The sequence below is a fragment of the Somniosus microcephalus genome, chromosome 8 (genome assembly GCF_052327205.1).
Source record: "Somniosus microcephalus isolate GS21.2 chromosome 8, FLI_Smic_1.0, whole genome shotgun sequence".
Lineage (NCBI taxonomy): Eukaryota > Metazoa > Chordata > Chondrichthyes > Squaliformes > Somniosidae > Somniosus > Somniosus microcephalus.
Window position 1 is genome coordinate 1,936,299 of NC_140994.1, and position 14,353 is coordinate 1,950,651.

The 14,353-nt window shown below is 46.7% G+C and overlaps 1 protein-coding gene across 1 annotated transcript in view; it reads left to right on the top strand.

Annotated features, from left to right (window-relative positions):
- LOC147113239 (cytosolic purine 5'-nucleotidase) overlaps positions 1–14,353 on the top strand; it is a 197,088-nt gene that overhangs the window by 14,788 nt on the left and 167,947 nt on the right. Inside the window, exons 3-4 of the mRNA XM_085994112.1 lie at positions 8,180–8,344; positions 9,803–10,080. The gene's annotated coding sequence lies outside the window, so the exon portion shown is untranslated. The remainder of the gene's footprint in view (positions 1–8,179; positions 8,345–9,802; positions 10,081–14,353) is intronic.

Here is a 14,353-nt window from a genome sequence, read left to right on the forward strand (position 1 = left end):
GGTACAGGACATCCCTCCTCCTCTGGACCTCCTCCACCAGGACCTCCAGTGCCAGGACCAGGACCTGTGCGCCCTCTCCCTCGGTCCCTGAGCCAACCTGCAACGTGCTGCTGTGTGCCAGCCACAACATAAAAATATAAGAAAATAAGAATTAGGAGCAGGAGTCGGCCACACAGCCCCTCGAGCCTGCTCCACCATTCAATAAGATCATGGCTGATCATCGACCTCAACTCCACTTTCCTGCCCGATCTCTATATCCCTTGATTCCCCTAGAGTCCAAAAATCTATCGATCTCAGCCTTGAATATACTCAAAGACTCAGCATTCACAGCCCTCTGGGGCAGAGAATTCCAAAGATTCACAACCCACTGAGTGAAGAAATTCCTCCTCATCCAGAACACTCCACACCTTCCGTGGAAGTGGGTGCGAGGAGCCCACACATACTGCTCCATGAAAATTGCATCTAATCAGCACTTGAGTGCTAAACCTGCCGGTTTCTGGTTTAGCCTCCAGGCAAATTCAAATTATGGTAATCAGCAATTAGGACCAAAACTGCGTGTGAAATCCAGACTTTCAAACAGGTGTGTCTTATTAGCACTGCACCCATTTAGTGTCTGTTTTCACCCTTTGGCCAAAATAACTCCCTACTGTCTGTCTCTCTGTTGCTCTCGCTCTCTACCTCTCTTTCTACCTCTCTCCCTCTCTCTTGTTGTCTCTCCAATTCCAATTCCAATTAAAATGCTTTATTGGCATGAAAGTTTACAGAGAACCATATTGCCAAAGCTTACATAGCAAAAAGGTACAGTTTTCCAACATTCTGTAGGTGTCAATCGATTTGACATTTGTTGGGTACATACAATATTACTTTTAAACAATATTAATTTTAAACAGTCTTTGTACTTCATTTGGTACGTTCAATATTAATTTTAAATTCTCTCTCTCTACTTGTCTCTCTCTCCCTGTCTCTCCCTGTCTGTCTTTCTTTGACTAATTCTTTCTTTTATTCTCAGAATCAAAACACAGTGTAGTTCTTTTAAGAAACTTCCATTTTACTGGTTGTGATCCAAACCAATATCTCGTACTTCAGAAAATCAATCTCCACCCTCCGCACTATGTGCAGTGCCCACCAGAAGGCACCAGAGTTCTACAGGATCGGGCACCGTCTGGTCAAATCTATCCTTGTATGTTAGCGAACCCCCAGTGGCACTGCTCACATCAGAGGAACATGACACTGTGGAAACGCTGACCGGTGTACGTTTCAGGCTCAATGGCAACTGTAAGTGGACTTTATGTCCCCTATGATTAGGAGCGCACCGTTACTGTCCAATATCTAGTTAAACAATAACATGAGTTTGAGATTGTAACACTGACCTTTTGTTACATGTACTGGACACTGTGACCCTGCAGATAGCACATGGTGAGTCTCCGGTCTTTCTGGGAGATGGACTGCAAGGCACTTGTGTGAGATTAGGCGCAATAATAAACCAACAAACTAGTTTACTTTTCATAGAACACATGAATGAGATTCATCTATTTCCTGCCACGACTTGCACCATGAATTAACAAACCGCACTGCCACCATTCTGGGTGCAAACTCACTTTCCAAGTTGTCCCTAAACTAACTGGTAGACAACAACAACTGTATTTATATAGCATCTTTAACATAGTAAAACGTCCCAAGGCGCTACACAGGAGTATTATAAGACAAAAAAAATTGACACCAAGCCACATAAGGAGAAATTAGGGCAGGTGACAAAAGAGGTAGGTTTTAAGGAGTGTCTTAAAGGAGGAAAGAGAGGTAGCGAGGCGGAGAGGGTTAGGCAGGGAATTCCAGAGCTTAGGGCCCAGGCAGCTGAAGGCACGGCCACCAATGGTGGAGCGATTAAAATCAGGGATGCTCAAGAGGCCAGAATTAGAGGAGCGCAGATATCTCGGGAGGTTGTGGGGCTGAAGGAGATTAGAGATAGGGAGGGGCAAGGCCATGGAGGGATTTAAAAACGAGGCTGAGAATTTTTAAATCGAGGCGTTGCTTAATCGGGAGCCAATGTAGGTCAGTGAGTACAGGGATGGTGGGTGAACGGGACTGGGTGCGAATTAGGACATGGGCAGCCGAGTTTTGGATGACCTCAAGTTTACGTAGGGTAGAATGTGGGAGGCCAGCCAGGAGTGCGTTGGAATAGTCAAGTCCAGAGCTAACAAAGGCATGGCTGAGGGTTTCAGCAGCAGATGAGCTGAGGCAGGGGTGAAGTCGGGCGATGTTACGGAGGTGGAAATAAGCAATAAGCAGTCTCTGTTATGGCGCAGATATGTGGTCAGAAGCTCATTGCAGGGTCAAATATGACACCAAGGTTGCGAACAGTGTGGTTCGGCCTCAGACAGATGTTAGGGAGAGGGATGGAGTCAGCGGTTAGGGAACGGAGTTTGTGGCGGGGACCGAAAACAATGGCTTCGGTCATCCCAATATTTAGTTGGAGAAAAGTTCTGCTCATCCAAAACTGTATGTCGGACAAGCAGTCTGACAATTTAGAGACAGTGGAGGGGTCGAGAGAAGTGGTGCTGAGGTAGAGCTGGGTGTCATCAGCGTACATGTGGAAACTGATGCTGTGTTTTCGGATGATGTAGCCAAGGGGTAACATGTAGATGAGAAATAGGAGGGGGCCAAGGATAGATCCTTGGGGGACACCAGAGGTAACGATGCGGGAGCGGGAAGAGAAGCCATTGCAGGTGATTCTCTGGCTATGATTAGATAGATATTAATGATCTTAATGATCTGGACGAGGGAACTAGATGTAATATCTCCAAGTTTGCAGATGACACAAAGCTGGGTGGGCGTGTGTGCTGTGAGGAGGATGCCGAGAAACTCCAGGATGATTTGGACAGGTTGGGTGATTGGGCAGAAGCATGGCAGATGCAGTATAATGTGGATAAATGCGAAGTTATCCACTTTCGTGTCAAAAATGCTGATTATTATCTGAATGGCAATAGATTGGGAGAAGGGGAAGTGCAACGAGACCTGGGCGTCCTTGTGCACCAGTCGCTGAAAGTAAGCATGCAGGTGCAGCAGGCGGTTAAGAAGGCAAATGGTATGTTGGCCTTCATAGCGAGAGGGTTTGAGTACAGGAACAAGGATGTCTTGCTGCAATTGTACAGGACCTTGGTGAGACCACATCTTGAGTATTGTGTGCAGTTTTGGTCGCCTTATCTGAGGAAGGATGTTCTTGCCATGGAGGGAGTGCAGCGAAGATTCACCAGGCTGATACCTGGGATGGCAGGAATGACGCATGAGGAGAGATTGGGTCGATTGGGTTTGTACTCACTGGAGTTTAGAAGAATGAGGGGATCTCATCGAAACTTATAAAATTCTAACAGGACTAGACAGACTAGATGCTGGACTAGATGGTCGGGGAGTCCAGAACCAGGGGTCACAGTCTAAGGATAAGTGGTAAGCCATTTAGGACAGAGATGAGGAGGAATTTCTTCACCCAGAGAGTGGTGAACCTGTGGAATTCTCTACCACAGAAGGCAGTAGAGGCCAATTCATTAAACATATTCAAGAAGGAGTTGGATATATTTCTTAAGGCTAAAGGGATCAAGGGATATGGGGAGAAGGCAGGGACAGGGTACTGAATTTGGATGATCAGCCATGATCTCATTGAATGGCGGAGCAGGCTCGAGGGGCCGAATGGCCTACTCCTGCTCCTATCTTCTATGTTTCTATGTTTCTATAAGAATGGAACCAGGCGAGTGCAGTCCCACCCAGCTGGACGACGGTGGAGAGGCGTTGGAGAAGGTGGAATGGTCAACCGTGTCAAAGGCTGCAGACAAGTCAAGAAGGACGAGGAGGGATAGTTTACCTTTGTCACAGTCACAAAGAATGTAATTTGTGACGTTGATGAGAGCCGTTTCGGTACTGTGGCAAGGGTGGAAACCTGATTGAAGGGATTCAAACATGGAGTTCCGGGAATGATGGGTACGGATTTGGGAGGCGACAACACATTCAAGGACTTTGGAGAGGAAAGGGAGGTTGGAGTTGGGGCGGTAGTTTACAAGGACAGAGGGGTCAAGGGTTGGTTTTTTGAGGAGAGGGGTGATGACGGCAGATTCGAGGGAGAGGGGGACAGTACCTGAGGAGAGAGAACCGTTAACAATATCAGCTAACATGGGTGCCAGAAAAGGAAGTTGGGTGGTCAGCAGTTTGGTGGGAATAGGGTCAAGGGAGCAGGAGGTGGGTCTCATGGACAGGATGAGTGTGGAGAGGTCAAGAGGGGAGATCGGAGAGAAACTGGAGAAAGATGTAAGTTCAGGGCTAGGGCAGGGGGGAACCTTAGAGGAAGTTTGGCCCAGTGGGCTAGGGGAAGGAAGGGAAGTGGCAGAGGCAGCTGAACAGATGGTCTCAATCTTAGAGACAAAGAACTTAAGGGAGCGGAGATGAGGGCCTTACCAGGGGGAACGGCCAGGGTGAGAGAGAGTAATGGTTTTAGTAGGGACTCGGGCATCAAAGATAGTGGTGAGGGTGTGGTTGAACAGATCGGTAGCTGCAGAAATGACATGCTGAATGGAGGGCCAGAGGCTGGACAGTTGGGATTTCGTAAGTGCAGTTGTAAGAGAGTTGGGAGAGAGTTTTTCCAGGGGCGGACACAGAAGGAGGGTTGGGGGGGTGGGTGGAAGGGGGATGTGGGTGGCGAGCGATACGAGGAAATGGTCAGACATGGCCTTATCTGCGATTGACATAATGGGAGTAGCGAGACCACGAGAGATGGCAAGGTCTAAGGGGTGGCCGTGAATATGGGTTGGGGAGTTTACATGGAGGGAGAGTTTAAGGGAGGGTAGGAGGCTAGTGAACTCAGAGGAGAGAGAGCGTGATGAATTGAGATGGAGGTTGAAATCACCGAGGATGAGAAGTCGTTCGGTGCAGAGGCTGAGGGAGGAGAACAGTGAAGATATCTCGGTAATAACATTTTTATGGTACTTGGGTGGGCGGTAGAGAACAAGGATTTTAAATGAGAGGTGAGAGGGGTGGAATAAGGTGAGATGCTCAAAGGAGGAGAAAGTGCCGGAGGAGTAGGGGGACAGACCAAGGTGTGATTTGGTGATGAGAGCCACACCGCCACCACGGCAGTCTGAGCGGGGCAAGTGGTGGAAGGTATAGCCAGGCGGGGAGGCTTCATTTAAGGGTAAGGTGTAAGGAAGATGGTTGTGGTGGTTGGAGGTCAATCATCACAGCCCCAGGACATCGCTGCAGGAGTTCCTCAGGGCAAGAGTTCCTAGGCCCAACCATCTTCAGCTGCTTCATCAGTGACCTTCCCTCCATCATAAGGTCAAAAGTGGGATGTTTGCCGATGACTGCACAGTGCTCAGTGTCATTCGCAACTCCTCAGATAATGAAGCAGTCTATGCCCGCATGCAGCAAGACCTGGACGATATTCAGGCTTGGGCTGATAAGTGGCAGGTAACATTCGCGCCACACAAGTGCCAAGCAATGACTATTTCCAAAAAGCGAGAGTCTAACCACTGTCCCTTGACATTCAACAGCATTACCATCGCCGACTCCCCCACCATCAATATCCTGGGGGGTCACCATTGACCAGAAACTTAACTGGACCAGCCACATAAATACTGTGGCTACAAGAGCAGGTCAGAGGCTAGGTATTCTGTGTTGAGTGTCTCACCTCCTGACTCCCCAAAGCCTTTCTACCATCTACAAGGCACAAGTAAGGAGTGTGATGGAATACTCTCCACTTGCCTGGATGAGTGCAGCTCCAACAACACTCAAGAAACTCGACACCATCCAAGACAAAGCAGCCCGCTTGATTGGCACTCCATCCACCACCTTAAACATTCACTCCCTCCACCACCGGCGCACCGTGGCTGCAGTGTGTACCATCTACAAGATGCACTGCAGCAACTCGCCAAGGCTTCTTCGACAGCACCTCCCAAACCCACGACCTCTACCACCTAGAAGGACAAGGGCAGCAGGCGCATGGGAACACCACCACCTCCAAGTTCCCCTCCAAGTCACACACCATCCTGACTTGGAAGTATATCGCCGTTCCTTCATAGTCGCTGGGTCAAAACCCTGGAACTCCCTAACAGCACTGCGGGAGTACCTTCACCACACGGACTGCAGCGGTTCAAGAAGGAGACTCACCACCACCTTCTCAAGGGCAATTAGGGATGGGTAATAAATGCTGGCCTTGCCAGCGACGTCCACATCCCATGAGAGAATTTTTTTCTTAAATCCTCCCTCAGCCAAGTTTCCGTCAGGGCCATGATGTCAATTCAATCATCCACGATAAGCTCATGGATGGCAAGGGCCTTGTTCGCAAGTAAACGGACATTCTGAAGGGAGATGCGGAGAGGGACAATGATGGCTGACTCACTGCCAGCGTCCACAGGATCAGCGCTGGGAGGGGTGAGTAGGACGGGGAGGAGATTGGCAAGATTAGCCACCAGTGGGCGCGCTGGGCGGTAAGGTCAGCGAGAGTGTAGGATGGGACTATTGGGGTTGCTGCTCATGAGGAAGAAGCATTGAGTGCCTCGATGGGCCCTTCGGAGAGGTGCAGAGGGAAGCTGTGGGCTTATCTAAGAGGGAGACAAGCCAGGGATAGCGGCCGGAGAGTAGGAAGGTCGAAGAGTAATGAAGGGTTGGGTTAGGGATTTGGGAGGGCAGAGTACCCGAGAGAGGAGAGGTGAAAGGCAGCATGACGACAGGAGAGAGCGGTCAGGGAGGGGTAGAGAGAAAAGAAAAAGGGGGTGAAAAAAGTGGAAATAGAAGTGATCGGCTCGGGTCCGGAGCAGCAGCCAAAATGTGCACACGAATGACCACAGGGAAAACTCAGGTTACATAGGCCTGGTTATGTAACAATTAATGGGATACATATTTCCTGGTAGTAGCAGAGAATAGGTTGGAGACAATAGTAGGGAGTCCAGAATCAAAGTCAGAGGTCCCGTGGAGGGATAAAGTTGACGCAGGTAGGGTGGAGTCAGTGTGGAGCGTCGACAAACCATTGTCCAAGTTCGGAGACAGGTGTAGCGGGCGAGTGAAATCCTGAAACTATTTGAAGGGTAGAGAATTTGGAGGATGGAGGTTGTTACCATGGGAAAGAGAATCGGTTGCGGTGCAGAAAGATGATGACAAAATTGACGCAAAGTTGGCGGTCACCGTAGATCAGAAGCGGCGGAAAAAATGTAAAACCACAAGCCAGCGCTAAACAAAGCTGAAAGAGCAGTAGAACGAGTCGCCCAGCTCAACAGAGAAACAACAACAGTGAGGGAGGAGACCAAATGATTACTTTAAAATTTTTAGCAGCAGAATCAGAGACACAGGTGATGCCTTACGGTGTAATCCAGTGTAGTCCTGTGCAGAAGCGTAGTCTTGATGTCCAGAAAAGTCCAGGAATTCGGAAATCAGATTTGAGAAGAGAATTCAGCAGCTCAGTGAGAGAAGTGGAGAGCAGCGGGGCGGGGGATGGGTAATGGCGGCTTAAAATAACAGTTAACTTGTAGTTCGAGCTAAAATGCACCAACTGATGGAGCCTGGGGAACTTGAACAGGGGAAGCGAGGTGATTTGGGAGAGAAAGGGCAAAGGATTTTGGCAGATCCCCATGGATGGAGGTGAAGCGATGAGGAGCTCCTTATGGAACTGCCAGCCCAGGGGCAGCCAGCTTGTTCTCAAGAGTCACCAGGAAAACAAGCCAAGCCAAAGGAAGGAGAATTTAGGAGGGGGTCAGGAAAAGGTTGTTCAAAGAGATAGGTTTTAAGGAGGGATGCATTTGACAATTTTTTTTAACTGATATATTTATAGAATACTTTGCTGTTCTTGTTAATGCTTTTCGAGATTCTCTCCTCCTTGATTTCCTTTTACCTCATAACCTCTTTCTGAGCCCCAGTAATCTCAGTTGGAGACATTTCCCGCAGATGTGTTTATCTGAGTCAACACCTGCTACTTGAAACTCCCACATCCTGCAGGATCCATCCATCACACTCACTTCTTGTGCTCCGAGTCTTACTATAAATGGTTGAGTTATAGTTAAATGTCAAGATTATAATTTTGATCTACATAAATTTCAATTGAACTACTCTACCCCTCCCTCCATCTCTGCTCCTAGTTCCTACTGGAGCCAAATTCCCATTTTGGCAGTTCGAATCTCACTCTGTCCCCATCTCATTCCCTTACCAGGTAACTCTGCATTGTGTTCTACATCCGAACATCGTCCTGGTGAATTCTTCCATCTTCTGAAGATGAGAAGATCATGTGGCACCATGTGATATATTCCAGTAAGTCAGAGGACAGAGAACAGGGTCTGTGTTCAATCCTTGGATCTCGCTATATTTACTTGGGAAGGTAAGGGCACACTCCAGTTCATAGGGTGTGTGAGGTCCACTTATGCTTGATGCTGAACCCTAGAGAAAAATATACATGTATAAAAATCCATAAATCCATCTTGCAATATGTAATCTGAAATTTGTTTCCACCAAGCTATGTAGCCAGGTGATAAACAGCACTCACCGAGATTGAACCAATTAAACAGCTGGGTTAGGGGATAGCAGCAAGTGTGCAGACAATGAAAGGTTTGGGGTGATTCCCTGAAAGGTCCCAATATACCGACACCGTTACTGAAATATGAGGATACGTCACGAGTGCACGTGACTCCAGTTTGAAGCACGTTCTTCTAACTTTGTTTCCAACACTGGTGAGGTCACAATTGTCCGCAGTTTTGGGCACTGATTTATTGAGGGCTTAGAGAACAATGAGGCTTGGAAATGTTGAAGGGAGAGGCACAGAACTTGTGTTGATTGAAGGAAGGACGTGGGGGAGGGACAGGAGCCAGGACTCTGACATTCTGAGACGCAGAGATGATGTGGGTGTGAGAGGAGAACAATTGGGAAATAGTGAGCACAACATGGATTCAATGCAAAGATAGAAAAGGACAATGAAGAGTCTAAGATCAGGGTGCTGGAGTGGAAAAGGGCACAGTTCAGTGAGATAAGAAGGGATCAGGGATGTATTAACTGAACGAAAAAGTTAGGAAACAGATAGATCAGCAGTGGGAAATCTTCAGACATGAGATGGAGAGATTACAAAATAAATACTTTCCTGTAAACTGAAAATGGGGCATCGAATAATAGAGTTCATGGATAAACAGAGATTAAACTAACTTGAAACTTAAAAGGAAGGCATGTGATAAAGATAGGGCCAGCAATACTAGAGATAATCATGAGGAATCCAGAAAGTGTAGTGGGGAGGTGAAAGGTGAGCTTAGAAGGGTAAAAGGGAATATGACAATAGGCAACAGAAAATATAAAAGGAAATAATAATGGCTTTTATAAGCACATCAAAAGTAAATGAATAGTTAAAGAGAAGATAGGACCATTTAGGGGTAAAGGGGGGAGTCTCGTGAAGATAGTAAATAAATATTATTGTACATTGGTTTTTGCAAATGATGGTGGAAGTGAGAATATAGGTTTACTAGAGGAGGATATGGACTGGTGATGGAGCTAACTGGAGAAAAATAATTGTTTGTGAAAATATTACCAGCAGTTACCAGATTTATTGAAGTCACTTATCACCGCTTGCTGCGGTGGGATTGGAACTCACATTCTCTGGGCCGCTGGTTCATTAGCAGAACTACGGAGCTAACAAACTCCATTACATCACGGGAGCGGAGAACAAAGTGCCTGAGAGGAAGCCTCTAAAACGTCTCCTGTATCACAAAGAGCCATAAAAACCTTCACTATTTCCTTTTATATTATTTGCTAGACTTTTCTCATCATCTCTTCTAATCTGCCTTTCTCGCCTCAGTCCCACGACCTTTTCAGAAGACGACGCTTCTCGCGATACTGGCCCTCAGGGTTCACCGAGCAGAGGCACTGGAATAGGTGAAAGAAAGACACATCGAGACACCAGTTTTACTCGGGCTCCTTGATGCCACACTCGGTCAAATGCTGCCTTGATGCCAAGGGCAGTCACTCTCATCTCAACTCTGGAATTCAGCTCCTTTGTCCATTTTAGACCAAGGCTGTAATGAGGTCTGGAGCCGAGTGGTCCTGGTGGAACCCAAACTGAGCATCGGTGAGCAGGTTAGTGGTAAGTAATTGCCGCTTGACAGCGCTGTCGATGACACCGTCCATTACTTTGCTGATAAGAAGATAAGAACATAAGAAATAGGAGCAGGAGTCGGCCAATCGGCCCCTCGAGCCTGCTCCGCCAATCGGCCCCTCGAGCCTGCTCCGCCAATCGGCCCCTCGAGCCTGCTCCGCCAATCGGCCCCTCGAGCCTGCTCCGCCAATCGGCCCCTCGAGCCTGCTCCGCCAATCGGCCCCTCGAGCCTGCTCCGCCATTCAATAAGATCATGGCTGATCTGATCCTAACCGCCAATCTACTATCACAGAACCATCTCCTGAATCTAACAGAATTAGACACACGAAATAGGAGCAGGATCAGGCTACATGGCCCCTGGGCCCGCTCCGCTACCCACAGGGCCATGACCGATCTGAACCTAGACTCATGTCCAAATTCCTGCCCGCTCCCCGTAACCCTTAATTCCCTTTACTTCTAGGAAACTGTCTATTTCTGTTTTAAATTTATGTAATGATGTAGCTTCTACAGCGTTTTGGGGCAGCATATTCCATGGACCTACCACCCTCTGAGTGAAGTAGTTCCTCCTCATCTCAGTTTTGAAAGAGCAGCCCCTTATTCTAAGACTATGCCCCCTAGTTCTAGTTTCACCCATCATCGGGAACATCTTCCCCGCATCCACCCGATCCAACCCCTTCACAATCTTATATGTTTCAATAAGATTGCCTCTCATTCTTCTGAACTCCAATGAGTAGAGTCCCAATCTACTCAACCTCTCCTCATATGTCCATCCCCTCATCCCCGGGATTAACCGAGTGAACCTTCTTTGTACTGACTCGAGAGCAAGTATGTCTTTTCTTAAGTATGGACACCAAAACTGTATGCAGTATTCCAGGTGCGGTCTCACCAATACCTTGTACAACTGAAGCAATACCTCCCTATTTTTATATTCTATCCCCCTAGCAATGAAAGCCAACATTCCATTGGCCTTCTCAATCACTTGCTGCATCTGCATACTAACCTTTTGAGTTTCATGCACCAGGACCCCCAGATCCCTTTGTACTTCAGTACTTTCCAGTTTCTTGCCATTAAGATAATAACTTGCTCTACGATTTTTCCTGCCAAAGTGCATAACCTCACACTTTCCAGTATTGTATTCCATCTGCCAAATCTCTGCCCACTTACTTAGCCTGTCTATGTCCCCTTGCAGGTTTTTTATGTCCTCCTCACTCACTACTTTCCCTCCCATCTTAGTATCATCTGCAAACTTTGATATGTTACACTCGGTCCCCTCCTCCAAATCGTTAATATAGATTGTAAAGAGTTGGGGACCCAGCACTGACCCCTGCGGAACACCACTAGTTACTGATTGCCAATCAGAGAATGAACCATTTATCCCAACTCTCTGCCTTCTGTTAGATAGCCAATCCTCTATCCATGCCAGAATATTACTCCCAATCCCGTGATTTTTTATCTTAAGCAATAATCTTTTGTGTGGCACCTTGTCAAATGCCTTTTGGAAGTCTAAATACACTACGTCCACTAGTTCCCCTCTATCCACCCTATATGTTACTTCCTCAAAGAACTCCAGCAAATTTGTCAAACATGACTTCCCCTTCATAAAACCATGCTGACTTTGTCCTATTAAATTATGATTATCCAAATGTCCTGTTACTGTCTCCTTAATAATGGACTCCAAAATTTTACCTACCACAGATGTTAGGCTAACCGGTCTATAGTTTCCAGCCTTCTGTCTACTGCCCTTTTTAAATAAGGGTGTTACATTAGCAGTTTTCCAGTCTGCCGGGACCTTTGCTGAGTCCAGGGAGTTTTGGAAAATTATTACCAATGCATCCACAATCCCTACCGCCACTTCCCTCAAGACCCTAGGATGTAAGCCATCAGGTCCAGGTGATTTATTCGCCTTGAGTCCCATTATTTTACCGAGTACCACTTCCTTAGTGATTTTGATCGTGTTTAGCTCCTCCCCCCCATAGCCCCCTGTTTTTCCAGTGTTGGGATATTCTTAGTGTCCTCTACTGTAAAGACTGATACAAAATATTCATTCAGTGTTTTTGCCATCTCCATATTTCCCACCATTAATTTCCCGGTCTCATCCTCTAAGGGACCAACATTTACTTTAGCCACCCTTTTTCTTTTTATATAACTATAAAAACTCTTACTATCTGTTTTTATATTTTTTGCTAATTTACTTTCATAATCTATCTTCCCTTTCTTAATCAATCTTTTTGTTATTTTTTGCTGTCTTTTAAAGTTTTCCCAATCCTCTATCCTCCCACTAGATTTGGCTACCTTATATGCCCTTGTTTTTAGTCGAATACTATCCTTAATTCCTTTACTTAGCCACGGGTGGCTGTCTTTTCTTTTACACCCTTCTCAGTGGAATATTTTTTTTTTGGAAGTTGTAAAATAACTCCTTAAATGTACACCACTGATCATGTATCGTCTTACCCTTTAATCTATTTTCCCAATCCACTCTACTCAATTCCGCTCTCATACCTTCACAGTCTCCTTTATTCAAGCTTAGCATGCTTGTTTGAGATCCAACCTTCTCACCCTCTAATTGAATATGGAATTCAACCATGTTATGGTCACTCATTCCAAGGGGATCCTTTACTAGGACATTTTTAATTAATCCTGTCTCGTTACACAGGACCAGATCTAAGGTTGCTTGCCCCCTGGTCGGTTCAGTTACATACTGCTCAAGAAGCCCATCCCTAATACACTCAATGAACTCATCCTCAAGGCAGCCCTGCCCAATTTGATTTGTCCAATTAATATGATAGTTGAAATCCCCCATAATTATAGATGTTCCCTTATTACAAGCCTCAACTATTTCCTGATTGATACTCCGTCCAACAGAGTTGCCACTGTTCGGAGACCTATAGACTACGCCCACTAGTGTTTTTTTCCCCTTATTATTCCTTACCTCCACCCAAACTGTTTCATTATCCTGATCTTTTGACCCAATATCATTTCTCTGTATTACAGTGATTCCTTCCTTTATTAACATGGCCACCCCAACTCCCCTTTCTTCCTGCCTGTCCTTCCTGATCATTAAATAACCTGGTATGTTTAATTCCCAGGTATTGTCACCCTGCAGCCATGTTTCTGTAATGGCCACAAGATCATACCCATATGTAGTTATTTGTGCCATTAACTCGTCTATTTTGTTATGAATGCTACGTGCATTCAGATAGAGAACTTTCAAATATGTTTTGTGACACTTAGTTCCTGCTTTTGCCCTTTTTATTACTTTACCTTTTACTCCATACCTTCTGCCCCTTCCTGACACGCTCTGGTTTTTAATTTCCCCACTGCTACCTAAGTCTATGACCTTCTCTGTTGTCATTTTTATTATTTGCTCTCTAGGAACCTCCCCCCCACTAGTTAGTTTAAAGCCCTCTCTACAGCCCTAGTTATATGATCCGCCAGGACTCTAGTCCCAGCACTGGCCAAGTGAAGCCCGTCCCAACGGAACAGCTCCCTCCTGCCCCAGTACTGGTGCCAGTGTCCCAGGAAGCAAAACCCATTTCTCCCACACCAGTCTTTGAGCCATGCATTTAACTCTCTAATTTTATTTGTCCTAGCCAAATTCGCTCATGGCTCAGGTAATAATCCAGAGATTATTACCCTTGAGGTTCTGTTTTTTAATTTGAACCCTAGCTGCTCATACTCCTTTAACAGAACCGGCTTCCTAGTCCTATCTACGTCGTTTGTACCAACATGGACCACGACAACTGGATCCAACCCCTCCCACTGCAAGTTTCTTTCTCGCTCTCGGCTGCAGAGAACTCTATCTATCCCCCTAATAATACTATCCCCTACCACTACAACATTTCTATTTACTCCCCCCTCTTGAATGGCCCCCCGTTCCACGGTGCTGTGGCCAGGTTGGTCATCCTCCCTGCAGTCCCTGCTCCTGTCCCCACAGGGAGTAAGAACCTCGAACCTGTTGGACAAGAGCAAGGGCTGCGGCTCCTCCAGCTCTACCTCCTGGATCCCCGTACCTGCCTCACTCGTAGTCACACCGTCCTGTCCCTGACCATGGGGTACATCTGAATTAATTAACTTCATAGGTGTGACCACCTCCTGATACACAGAGTCCAGGTACTTCTCCCCCTCCCTGATGTGTCACAGTGTCTGAAGCTCAGACTCATCAACACGGAGCTGGAGTTCTTGTAGCAGCAGACACTTGTCACAGACGTAATCACCATGAGCCTCAATGGGGTTCACCGGCTCCCACATCTCGCA